This window comes from Oreochromis niloticus, linkage group LG12, assembly GCF_001858045.2.
Source record: "Oreochromis niloticus isolate F11D_XX linkage group LG12, O_niloticus_UMD_NMBU, whole genome shotgun sequence".
NCBI lineage: Eukaryota > Metazoa > Chordata > Actinopteri > Cichliformes > Cichlidae > Oreochromis > Oreochromis niloticus.
In genome coordinates, this window is record NC_031977.2 from 15975783 (window position 1) to 15988811 (window position 13029).

The 13029-nt window shown below is 45.1% G+C and overlaps 1 long non-coding RNA gene across 28 annotated transcripts in view; it reads left to right on the forward strand.

The window, feature by feature from the left end:
• LOC106096594 (myocyte-specific enhancer factor 2C) overlaps nucleotides 1-13029 on the forward strand; it is a 69242-nt gene that overhangs the window by 49709 nt on the left and 6504 nt on the right. For 5 of the 28 annotated variants that reach the window (XR_003213333.1, XR_003213341.1, XR_003213332.1 and 2 more), the window contains 4 exons: nucleotides 4891-5034; nucleotides 5213-5350; nucleotides 7781-7970; nucleotides 8789-8836. This is a non-coding gene — a long non-coding RNA (myocyte-specific enhancer factor 2C). The remainder of the gene's footprint in view (nucleotides 1-4890; nucleotides 5035-5212; nucleotides 5351-7780; nucleotides 7971-8788; nucleotides 8837-13029) is intronic. The other 23 variants (XR_003213353.1, XR_003213345.1, XR_003213354.1 and 20 more) reach the window with 12 other exon arrangements.

Here is a 13029-nt window from a genome sequence, read left to right on the forward strand (position 1 = left end):
CCACAGTAGGTCCACTTCATGACTACCTCCATCTTATTTTTGATAAGAAAGACAATGTTTCTATTTCTCGGTGCACCCCTATGGACACAAAACCCCTTTGCTTCTCACCAATGTGACAAGAGATGGTTTTCTAAACTAGATACACACCCCAGCCTACATTGACTCCTCACACTTTGCAAAGTACGATATATACAGTCGGCTTACTGAGAATGTTTGATAGCTGGAATAAAGTAAAGTCATTTTTAATAGTGCAACAGTGGCAAGCTTGGAGCCTTCTAGACAAAAGATTTCATTTGAGTGCCGTTTTATTTTAGTTTAACAGCACAGCAATCGTGATTAACCATAAGTGGCGCTGTTACTGATGTTTTTATATTGCGCTTGTCTATCACAGACTTGTTTCCCACCCACTGCTGAAATATGCCGCAAACCCCATAAACTGGTCCATTTACGGTGGGAAACATTCCCGCTATTATATATTATTTTCTATCTGGGTTTAGCTTACCGTAGTGCATGTGCGCTGAAGATCACACAGTGTTGACAGAGATATAAATGGCCTGTAATACACTGGCTGTTTGGTGGAGCGTCTTTGCGCTGATGCTGCCTGTTATTGGGTTGAAGACACTGAGGAACATTCGCTAGCCTGACCGTCGCCAATAGCTATAAACACAATATTGAATGTGTCGTAGCCTTCAGCCACTGCCAGCATAACTACAGAGGGAAAACGGTCAACAATGGAGCTCTTTCCAAACACAAATCCTCAACTGCCCAGAGTCTATCAGAAATAAAGATGTACCCGTCAAGTCAACAGTGTTTGACTGAGCTTCTGTCGAGATGTGGTGGTTTTGCAGAAAATTGGGGGACTAGCGCAGAGGTGGTGAGACAGAGACAGACTGAGCAACAGACTGAGACAGAAATATGGGGGCAGAAAGACGGATTGAGGGATAGAGAGGGTGAGCAGGGTGGCAGAATGCCGAGCAGACGGATCCTGGTATGGCAGGAGCTCTGGGCAGGCGTCAGCTGTCCCTAGCAGACTCCCTGGGGCCACCCGGGATTCACACCCAAATACTCTCCACTGTTTTTCTCAAGAGCTAAATGAAGTTATCGCTCACACCCCCAACCTATGAAGTGAATATAGAATTAAAACATTAGGGAACGGCAAGCGTGTTAGAATGTGAATCGGTTTCTTTGTAGCTCAAGCCGGCCTCGGTCTCAGCTCGGGTTACCTCCGTTAGGTTTTTACAGCGCCGTCCTGCCGTTCCTCTTACACCAGCCCCAGTCTAGGCCAGCTTAGCTGAGGGTGTAAAAACTGAAGGGTACCAATGAGACGGGCGTCTCAAGTATGTAGGACACCTTGTCTATGCTGTGCCTGCCTCACACAGGCCCTGTGAGTCAAGTCATGAGGGAGCATCATGAAGAAGGAGTTTAATTAGGAGCAAGCCTCCAAAGGGGCCAGAGAGAGAAACACAGAGCCAAGCAAGAAGACACAGCTTTTTTGCTGTCTTTGCTCCTCGCCATACTTTTTTTTCCCACCTTCCTCTTTCTCACATTTACAGCACAAACTCTCTATAGCATTCTGCGTGACTCTTTACATTATCGTAGCATTTTGCTGTCTTCTAACCTCCTTCCTCTCACACTTTCTCCTCATAATCTGGTGTCCCCGTCCGGCCATTTTTTTCTTGTGATTCACAACACGGCAGCAGAGGGTAATATTTAATGTGAAAAAAAAATGTCAGTCATTGCAAACGGGGGTAATAAAAACGCTATAAACTTAAATAATGCTCGTTTATGCCAGCAGTCAAAAGATTAGCTTCTTTTTTAACAATACAGAAAGAAAATGAAGTTACTTAGAATATTGAATAATTTTAATTTAAGCATGAGAATGTGGGGGAATTCTTTGTGCATAAAATTATTGCCACAAGTGAACTGCACCAAAGTGTTTTTGTTTAATCCTCATCCTATTACCGTATTCCCCAAAGACTCTATTTCATGCCAAGTCTTCATTCCTGTACTCCTGTTTCTCTCAATATTACAACAGCAACCCTTTTTTTCACTGATCATTATTCTCCCCATTATTTTGAAATATAAGTCTTGGATGTGCCTTATATAATGGTAATGTTACTGTATAACAGAATGAAAGTTTGGAGCAGCACTCAGTGGCATATTCAAGCAGCAGATAAAGCAATGGGCTATTAGAGGAGGGTAAAACACATAGGATGGCTTGAAAGTAGGGCAGCGGGATGGTGAGGTGGAAGGCTCAAGAGGGAGAAGTCCTTCTAAGGCTACATGAGCTCTTCAGCAGTTCTGATTGGTTGCTGGGTTGTATGCTAGGCCTTTGGCAACAGGTGTGATGCCTTTAAACAGGTGGGCATAACTCAGATGAATGGCATAACATCTTTGTACTGCACCCTAAATAAACCGAGGCCTGCTGGAAAGCTGAGCCTGGGTCAGTCATGCAATACTCACACCCTGGCTAAATGCACCTCCATAAACACACAGAGCAACTATTGCCCAACTACTGCTACACCGCCAGCTCAATTACCCCATATGGGTGTCACCTTTAACTCAGCCCCCGTTCTCCTCTCCCAGCAATGCTCCACAGCTATTCTTCCAAGAATGGAAGTAACTCTCTCATGGACTCATGTGCTGGTGGCAGTAGGTGAAAATCTATGCAAGTAGGAAGAAAAGTTGTTTTGTTTTTTCTTCTTTTTTTTTTTGTTTGTTGTTTTTTTTTTCCTATGCATGCATTCTCATGTGAGCAGAAAAAGGCCAGTGGTTCAGCTCTTGTCAGTTCGATATGATACATCGCCAAGGCCAGATTGAAACTACGCAAAAGAAATAGCAAAGTTTTACATCTCACGCCTTTGCCAAAAAAGACAGCATGCTAAACCTCTGCGCCCCTTTTGTTCTCTTGACTCATCCTCCTCAGATAGAGCAAGAGTGCCTGATTCACTGTAGGTCTATTGGAAGTCAGATCTCCTGCATCGCCTAGCGTGATTTGTTTGGTGTGATTTCCTGAAGACTGTCAAAGATGTGAGAGATGCTTTCAAATTCAGAATTCCAGATTTCCACTCCAGGGGCCAAGTGAGGATTCAGAGAGAGAAAAAGGAGAGCCAGCAAATGTTGACACACTTACAGTAGCTGCCTCGCCACGAGACGCCTCAGGAATCAAACAGTTATCACACAACACACAAAAGAAGCCCTCTAAGTTCACTAAAACCACGCTCAAAACAGGCCTTTGTTGTGCTGACATGAGAGATGACTGGATTTTTATTTGTTTTCTAAGCAGGCAGATCGCTCCTTGTCACTTCTGCTGCTGGTTGTGATGGAGTAGCTAGCACTCGTATCTCTTCTGTGAGTGAGTACTGACAGAGACAAACAAATGAGAGGAAGAAGTTCACCGAGATTAACTTATCTTAGCATCTATCTTCCTCCTTTCTCCTGCTCAGTCGCTCTTTCTTTTTTCTTGACTCTAACACCCACTCTCACACACCCACACATGCACACACACACACACAAACACAGACTCATTCCCCTCTTTCCCCACCCACACATACACACACACACACTATACAACATATACGGAGAAGCGCACACTCTCACACACTTGATCAGCATCAAATACAGGGTGTGCTAAAGTAAATTTAATTACGTCTGTCTGATATGGAGCTTCAGATGAAAGTAGGAGAGCGCAGTGTGAAGCGATGACTGCACAGACAGGAGCAGGCCCGTGATATTCCTCCTGTAGACTAATCTCCCTTTATTAAAGCCAGGAGGAGAGAGGCAAGGGGGAGTGAGGGGGGGGGGCGTGTGGTGGAGAGGAGGAGGAGGAGGAGGTGGTGTCTTTGATGAGATCTCTCTAACTGTCAGCTACTGTACTTTTCTTCTCTGCCGCTCGGTCTTTGTCTCTCTCACTTTTGCGAGGCAAATGAACACAGCACCTATCGTTACATGCCCACTTGCTCAAGCAAACATACCCTCGTGCTATCACACACAGTAATGCGCTCTGAAACTTATCCCTGTTGTTAAGGTTGTCAACAATATCTAAAAAAGGACAGAGACAGCTACAGATACAGCCCCCCCCCCCGCGCCAACCACCACCTCTCGTTTTCTTATTTATTCCAATGCTCTCTTTGTCTGTCTCTCTCCTCCAGTGAGAGGGAGTGGTGATCGAGTGGAGAGTGTGTGTGCGCTTTTTTTCCCCTTCTTCTTCTTTCAGCGTGCTATTTTCTGTCCACTCTAATGGGGGCAGGTGGCCATCAGGTGGCCAGAACAGAAACTGCCACATTTAATAGCACACACACCACACTCGTAAACTTGTGCACCTCGGCTGTATTTTAATTCTATTTCACGGCCCGCTGATAATTATGGTTGTAAAATATGTTTTACTTTTATGACTGTTCCCTTTTCTGTGCAATTATGAGGTTTTAAGGTCCCCCCTCGATTTGTCATTCAGTTATGTCTTGTTATTGAATGTGATTGAATCATTTGTGCCTTTTTTTTTTCTGTGTTTAGCGGCATGTTTACTTGTTCATAAAAATAGACCGTGTGTCCTCACGCCATACCGTGTTGTTAGAGTTCATACTGTGAGCGTTTTTTATTTTTGTTAAAAGCTTTTTTTAAAATTAAGATAATTTGTAGCAAAAGATCTCATTACCCTACACAGTAAGCCGGATTGGTTCTTTGTTTTTTAATTTGATATAAAGCCACATCAGTTTAAGAACTTTTCCAAAGTGTTTCTTTTTTTTCAAGATGTCCTTTAATCGGACTTGCATTCGAAAATGAACCTCCTCAAACTTCATTACCATTATGTCCCTCTGAAGCTGTTCACCTGGGTTTCTCTTCCCTACCCCAAAGCCCTTCAACTATGTTGTGCAACTGCTCTGTTTGCAGACATTGAGAAAGAAGGGCCTAAACGGCTGTGACAGCCCAGATCCCGACGCAGATGACTCGGTTGGCCACAGCCCCGAGTCTGAGGACAAGTACAGGAAAATAAACGAGGACATTGATCTGATGATCAGCAGACAGAGACTGTGTGTAAGTACTTCTTGTTAAACCCAGAGCCTTCTTCTCACCTTTTCTTTCCTCTCTCCCCCCCCACATGCTTTCTGTTGCTTCATCCCTGTCATCGTCATCTGTTCCTACCGCCCATCTCTCCGTTCCTTCATGTGTGTGTCTCCCCTCCATCCTTCTCTGTGGTTGTGGGACCTGGCAGGCATTGAGCAAGAAGGAGAACAAAGGTGGCGAGAGCCCGGAGCTCGAGTCCGCTCTCATCCTCACCCCGCGCACTGAGGAGAAATACAAACAGATTAACGAAGAGTTTGATCACATGATTAAAACTCATAAGATACCTGTAAGTACTGGGTTATACTCAGCAGGCTGACAAAATGCTGACTGGCAAGTAACTGTTGCGCTAACCCAGCTAACCACCATTGTTTGGAAGCAGACTAATTACACAAAGTGAGAGTGAGAGTAAGGTCGGGGTAAAATTGCACTCTGCAAAATTACAGATCTTTGAATTTTCCTGTTTACAGTAGAGGAATGGTCCTTTAATTTGACATGTCTGCAACCATAACTAGTAGGCACGTTTGCTGATTTAACAGCATAGTTTCTTTTATGACAAATTTTAACCTCACCCGGTTCCCACCTTGAACCCGCTCTACCCATAATGCCTTGCCTGGCTCTCAGGAGAGGTGTGGTCTGCATGCGCTTTTCCTTTTCCTGCACCAAAACCCAGTGGTCTGTGACCTGCAACAACAGGGACAGACAGTGTTGGCAGTGAAACAGCTGCAGGCATTCGAACACTCTTAATAAGCACGTCTACCTAACTCAAAAAACTTGCTTATCTCTCCTCAGGCAAACGCCTTAGTAGCTTTGTATATGCCTAGATGTGATATCTACTGGATTTATATTACGTAGTGTCAACTTTACAGAAGGCTTTAACCTATAGCTAGTTGCCAGAAACCACAAAATTGAGGCCTTCTTTCTATGTAAACTGAGCTTGCCACTCATTCAGAGAGCACATTATAGAATGGTTAGCGCTTTGGCCATACGGAGCAAAGAGATAATTCCACGGTAGATCGTTCAGAGAAGAAGAGTAGTGTCTGAGCCGCGTGGAGTAGGAGGAGATGTGGTTAGAAGCAAGGCAGTGGTTGGTGAGCTGGGGTGGTGCATCGGGGTGAGGTGGGGTGTGTTTGGGATCGGAGAATGGGTGGGGTTGAGTGGTGGTGGGGGAGATGGAGGGGGTGGGGTGGGGTTCTGCAAACAACAAGTGGCAGTTCAGTGTGTGGTCAGAGTGGCTGCCAAGCACTGGGCCTCTGGATTGCAGGGGACTGTTGAGGGGACTGCGGGGAGAGGCAAAGGAGGAAGATGAGTGAAAACAGGAAGGATGGCACCAGTTAAAGGACAGCTCAGAAACGGGGCCCTTATACCCAGCAGCAGAGTGTGTGTGTATGTGTGTGTGTGTGTGTGTACACATGCAGAAATGTGCATGTACGACGACAGCTCACACATTTTTAAATAATAGTTCACCGGGACCAATTAGGTCGAAAAAGTCCAGCTAAGAGTCAGAGATGGAAGAAATAATAGGGTGGGTGGGAATAAATAAAACAAAACCAGAGACAGACCCTCAAAAAAAAAAAAAATAGCATATATAGGTTTTGGCTAGCCACTCCCGTGCAAAGTCGCAGTTAAAGCGAAACGTGCAGAGGCCCATAATGAAATATGGTTAGAGTAATCATCTTTGTACACTGAAATAATATTTGGCCTGCTAACAGAACATTAGCAGAGGGGAGAAAATTAAAGAAGCTGAGGCACATCGCCCACTTCCACATGAGCCAGGCTGATGATCTCCCTGATGCACTCCCTCCATGGCTCTGAGACACATGGCAGTAATTTAGGGCGCTATTTTCTACTTCCTAAAACTAACAATGCAGGATCAACCACTTCCAGGGCACTCCCAAGGTTAAACCCTTATGCCAAGTGACACAATAAAAATGACAAACTAGATGCTGGAGGCTGACAGGCTACCGCTTCTCATGTTCCTGGTGAGACTATTGACTGATCTGAGTGCGTCACTTAAAACACTTTACATAAGCTCCATATGATCTGAAAATAAGTGATCCCCCGTTGTGTTCTCTTGTGCCGTATTGAAGTTACTTTTGCAAGATGTTCTGCAGGCTTGTTAGTGAGGTGAAGATAGACTGAATTATCTTAAGCACTGGGACAGTGGAAAACGATTGGCTTTGTTCCCTGTGAACCACAGCCTTCCATTTTTTTTATGTATGACTGTAATGACTTCAGCATGATATTTCCTTTGGTCAGCCTTTTGACTTTACAATGGCAAATGTTACAAGATGTCAGGGCCAGCACTTGACTCCTGCGTAAAGACATTAGTAGCCTCCAAAGTAACTCGATCACAGTGAAATGAAAAAGCACCGCCAGTCCATTTATATAATCACTGAGGCAATTTGAGTAACTCTGAAAGGAGTTTTCCTTTTGTCTTTCATGCAATGCTGCTTTTGCCCAACTCTGCTATCTTGTGTTTTTATTCTTTGCTGTAAGGAGTTCTGTACAGTTCATCTGTCCATTTGTCCTATTGAACTTCACTCTTTAAGTTCCTTTGTGTTCCTGGACTATTTCTGACCTGTCATGCTTTTTTCCTCTCTCTTTCTTTCTGTTTGTCTCATACTTGGAAAACCTTGTTTTATACCAATTCAAGCATCAGAATCATTTTAACCTTTAGTCTAATCACACCCATGTTTATGTCTCTCTATCTTCTCAGCAGGCCGTGCCCCCATCGAACTACGACATGCCCGTGTCCATTCCTGTTAGCAACCAGAACAATCTCATTTACAGCCATCCCGGTGGATCCCTAGGCAACCACAATCTGTTGCCACTGGCACACCACGGCCTACAGAGAAACAGCATGTCTCCTGGAGTTACACACAGACCCCCCAGTGCAGGTAATACAGGTAGGGTCTCACACGCACTCATGCACCCATGTACATGCTGTTATCCCATCTGTCTATCTTCTCAACTGTGTGTACCTGTCTGTCATGTTAATAGAGGTGTGCATAGAAATGTGCAATTTATTTTATGACAGCTACCCACAATTTTCCACCTAAAGGCAGTTAATGAATCCTAAGTCTTCCCCTCCCACATATATTCACATATTGCCTGCTCAGTATTCTGTTCAAAGTGAGCTGATGATTTAATGCAATATAAAATCCCAAGCCACAGGCCTGCTGATTTAGTGTTCTGTTGTACACACAGGACGTCTGGCCTTATATATAGGCACCGAGTTGCTGGTGACATAAGCAAATTGGGCCTGTTGGTTTGTTATTGTTGTCCAAAGTCCTTTTTTTGTCCCTTTGGTCTGAAGGCTGCTGCCCACACCCTCACCCTGTCATTACAACTGGATGCTAGAAATGCCAGCGCAAACTAAATATGAGTTTTGGCGCTTGCAGCATCCATGCCAAACCGCACACGCTCTGGACCCTCCCACTCATCCACCTCTTATGCCTTAAAAATAATAATGTGTCATTTTTCTTGGACGGCAGCTTAATGCATCCGCTCGTAGTGTCCAGTTGCTAAGCGTGTTCGAGTTGGAGTGGGAAGCTGTGCTGCTTCTGGTGTCAGTGCACATATGACGGCCTGACACGCGCACACACACGCGCAGCACATTGTGATTAAACCGAGCGAGAGACAGAAGGTGCAGTGGAGCCAGTGTGGGTGTCTATCCTCTAATGGGTTTCTCTCGTTTTGCTGCGCTCTCTATTTCATCTTACAGGTGGCCTCATGGGTGCCGACCTTACCACTGGCGCAGGCACCAGTGCTGGTAAGAAGACCCTCCTCTTCTCACACACAGATGTCTGCTAACATGCACACACACATACACCCACTCACACACATACATGGCACCCACTCACCCACTTGGGGCCATAAAATGCATGACTAACACTAACCCAAACCCAAGTGGAGATTTTGTCCATGATGTGTTGAAGTTAGTGGTCGTGGAGTTCATCTGGGAATGTTTGCTCAGTGCCTGGGCTGTGACACATCCTGCCTGTGTTCATCTATAAAATGGTAGAGCAAGTGGGGGGAAGAGAAGTAAAATGGCATTATATCCTGAGGCAGCAGATAGAGCAGAGATATTGCTAGACTCTTTAATGTACGCATACAAATTTGTCTTGTTGTTTCTGTCACCTCTCGGATTTCTGTCTAGAACCAAATTAATTCAGTGTTTAGAGAGTCTCACGGTGGGATAATGATCCTGTCGGGAGCTCAGCAACCCACATTTGGGAAACACGTGTAAAGCATCTTATGTGTTAACTTCTGTTTGTACATGAGTTTGTCCCTGAGGACATGTGAGGCCCGCGTTTATAACAAAGAGACTCCCTTTTAAAGGGTTGAATTTTTACGACTTCAGCGTACGGTGCTGAGTGTAAAAAAGAGAGAATTGGGGGCGTCAGTGGGGCACAGCTGGGCAGCCTTGTCTGGCCCCTGAGGCTCTATCACAAGGGGTCAGTGCCTGGTTTCTCTGTCTGGACAGTCATCGCACACACAAACACATACGCGCGCACAACAGGCCCATTTGTTGTGGCGTGTGTTCCATTGACTGCGTTTCGCAGTGCATCCTTCAAAAGTAGCCTTTGTGTCACTGCGCTGAAGGAACAGAGGCACTCTGTGAGCGCTGCGCGTCGCTCAGCAGCGGCGAAAAACACAACGTGGAGAGAGAGTCATGTGGGAGCTGAAAGATTCCATTCAGTGCTCTCTTAAATCTCATCTGGGGTGGAGCGGGGTGGGGGGGGGGGCACAGTGATGAATATCCACCAATGGTGGAAGCATGTGTGCAAAGGAGAAACAGAGGGGGGAACACAGATGGAAGTGTTCTGCGAACTCGGTCAGCCATTTTAATGATGTTCCTCTAAAATCATCAGTATGAAGTGGCACAGCCACTGTGGCACCTCGAGGACTGTTTTAACACTCCTCTTCTCCCCAGTGTAAGTTTTGATAAGATGATTGTAAAAGTGGCCGTGTGCCCCGTGTATGTGTCATCAGTCATGTGCCCTAAGTAACATAAGAAGAGCCTTAAGACACACAGAAACACACAACTTCTTTTGTGCTTCTGTGAAAGAAATAAAATAAATACCTCGACTGTTTCTCTCATTGCACAAAGATATGCTGCGTTGAGTCATATCTGTACATAATCCAGTGGATTATGCCTGTATATTCAACTGAAACAGATCTGCAAATCAGCCACATGAAACCCAGATGTGGGGGTTATATTCAAATCACAAAAGTTCCCCTGGTGATTCTAGTCCAGTGTAAATAGGACATGTTACTGAAGGGCTGAGTCATCATAGCTTTCCTATGGAAAGTTTTTATGCCTACATCTAAGTATATGTTTTGTTCCGTCAATTTGCATGATGAGAGACAGAACGTGAGTTGAAAGAGAAAAAGAGCACTCAGGAAAGAAGTCCGGATGGAGGCCTCGGCTTGTGAAAACCTTTCCACCTGAATGCGCGCAATTAAGCAAGTGTCATCTGTCCACACGCTTCTCACCAAAGCACAGCGAGGAATTAACAAGAATCTCCTCTCACCTCTCACTCTGCCCGTGCCTAGATTCTTCCTTTAAATGAGTTGCATAGAAGGTACATCTTGAGGACATCTCTGATCGCATTCATTCAAGTTTTTAAAAAAAGGGAACACACACACACACGCTCACATATAGTAACTGACAAAAGGTCAAGCTGATGAGTGTCTGCTTCAGTTTTGGCAGCATCCTACACCAACTGAACAAGTGTGACACCTTTGTTCAGTTGGAGAATTCAGGGTTGAATGCACGTTTGGCCAAACCGCAACGGAAGAGTGTGTGTATGGGGAATAGAATGGAGCGCGCCTGTTAGACCACAACAGGACATCAGAAATTTGTTCAGTAACAGTAAAATCTACATGAGTTTAACCACACCTCTCCTTTGTGTGTGCGCTTTGTGTGTGTGTAAGATGGAAAAACACAGAGAGAACACTCTGATGGGGGGGTGGATGGGGGGGAGTCTTGTCTAACACATGTATCTCGAAGTGCCCTAGCTAACCATGGAGCCAGATTGTAATCATTCAGCTCTGACCTTAGCTATCCCCCCCAACCACACACACACACACACACACACACACACACACACACACACACAACTCAGCAATAGCAAAAAAACCCTATTTATCTGAATCTGAGATCAGATATTGTTCTCCCTATATCGAGTTTAACGCAACAGCCAAAAAGACTCCCTGCTGGGCCGTGTTTAATTTTGGTACTTCCTCTAAACAGTTGACGCCAGCCTGCGCCGCACTTCGACTGCGCGAAATAGTAATAGAGGAGGAGAGTGGAAATGAACTCTGGTTATCATCTGTCTCTTTTGAATGCGTGCGCCCTAAAATCAGGTTGATCACGCTGCAGAATAGACCGATTTGAGTCACAGTTCTCGCTTCATTAGCTTAATTGGCTTGTGATTCTACTTTTGAAGTGCTAAAGGACTGGCCTGTGCCACTCATGATTAAAGTCATCCAGCATATAATTGACTGGACTGCAGCCATCTCCACAGGGTAGCAATACACAGATGTCAGAGTGACTGTCACCAAGATGAAGTCCGTGTCATCTTGACCAAAGTGTGTATTAATGTCTCTCCATTGCTCACTGTCTTTTTGATTCATCTGTACAGAAACAGTGATGTACTTCCTGCTGGGTTATTTACTAAAGTATGTGTATGTGTGCTGGGAGGGTGTGTGTTATGTGTGTGTGAGATCTCATTCATCTGTCTCCACATGCACCCACTCGATCTCACAAAGGGCCAGCCATGAGAATGAGAGAGCGGGAAAACTGAAGAGGCAGCTGCCTCTTTGCTAATGTGAGACTGACATTGGAACTAAGAGGGTCCAATACAAAACACACATGTGCATCCATATACGCATGGCTCGTGCAGAAGCAGCATTTCTCACAGAGCCAAGTCATACGGCGCCTATAGCGTGAAACATCGCATAGAGCAAAACGTACAGTGACACACAAAGTCTGCGCTAATATCAGGCATCACGCGTCGGCACACACATCAGCGGCAACAGTAACACAACACTGTTTTTCTCGTTTTCTGTCAGGCGGCCTCATTTTCTCTCACTGCTAGCGGTCGTTTACTCTTCAGATTGTTCAAATTGAGCTTTTGAGACTTTTCATTTCAAAACAACAAAAACCTCGCTCTCAAATTAAACAAAGATCAGCGGGGGAAATTGCCCAGGAAGACATCTGTGACTCATTTTCCCCTGGAGTATATGATTAGGAAATTCATTTATGTCTAACGTATAATTCCTGCCCGTCTTTCAAGTGGGAACGTCCACACAGTGCCCTGTGTTCTACCCCTAGGAAGAGGGAAGGAGAAGGAAGGGGGAAAAAAGCAGTCTGTGGGATTGGGTTAGAAACAAAGACCATGTTGCTTGCAATAAGTCTCCACTTTCAATTTTTTAATGATGTTGCTAGGACTACCTTTTTTCTTCTTTTTTTTTTTGAGGGAGAATCTGGTGCTGTATGCTTGACCTTCCATGCTTAGAGGAATCCAGGTCTAGTGACAAGAGAAAGGCACGACTTTTGTCTAGAAGAACCTCAGAACTGTGTTTAAGTACGATTTACCCAATCCCTCTGTGGTCTCGCTACCCAAAATTAGATGTTTCGGCAAGATTCGCTGGCTGAAACGGGAACAATGTAGCCTTCAGTGATGGTAGCAGAGTTTTAGGGTGAGGTGCTGCCGTGTGGGCACTCAAAAACTGGTAATGAAGACGAAAACTGCACATCTGCTCCGCCAGCAGTGCGCACCGCTTCCATGAAGCGCCATTTACAAGTCTTCTCTTCAGGACGGTGCGCTAATAAATTTCCTACCACAGGAAGTGAAGATGAGGCAGAAACACTGAAAGGGAGTACAAGGTGAAAATGGATTCCTGTAGTTCATAATTAGGTCACACCGTCACGGACAGCAGGAGTTTTGAGATTCA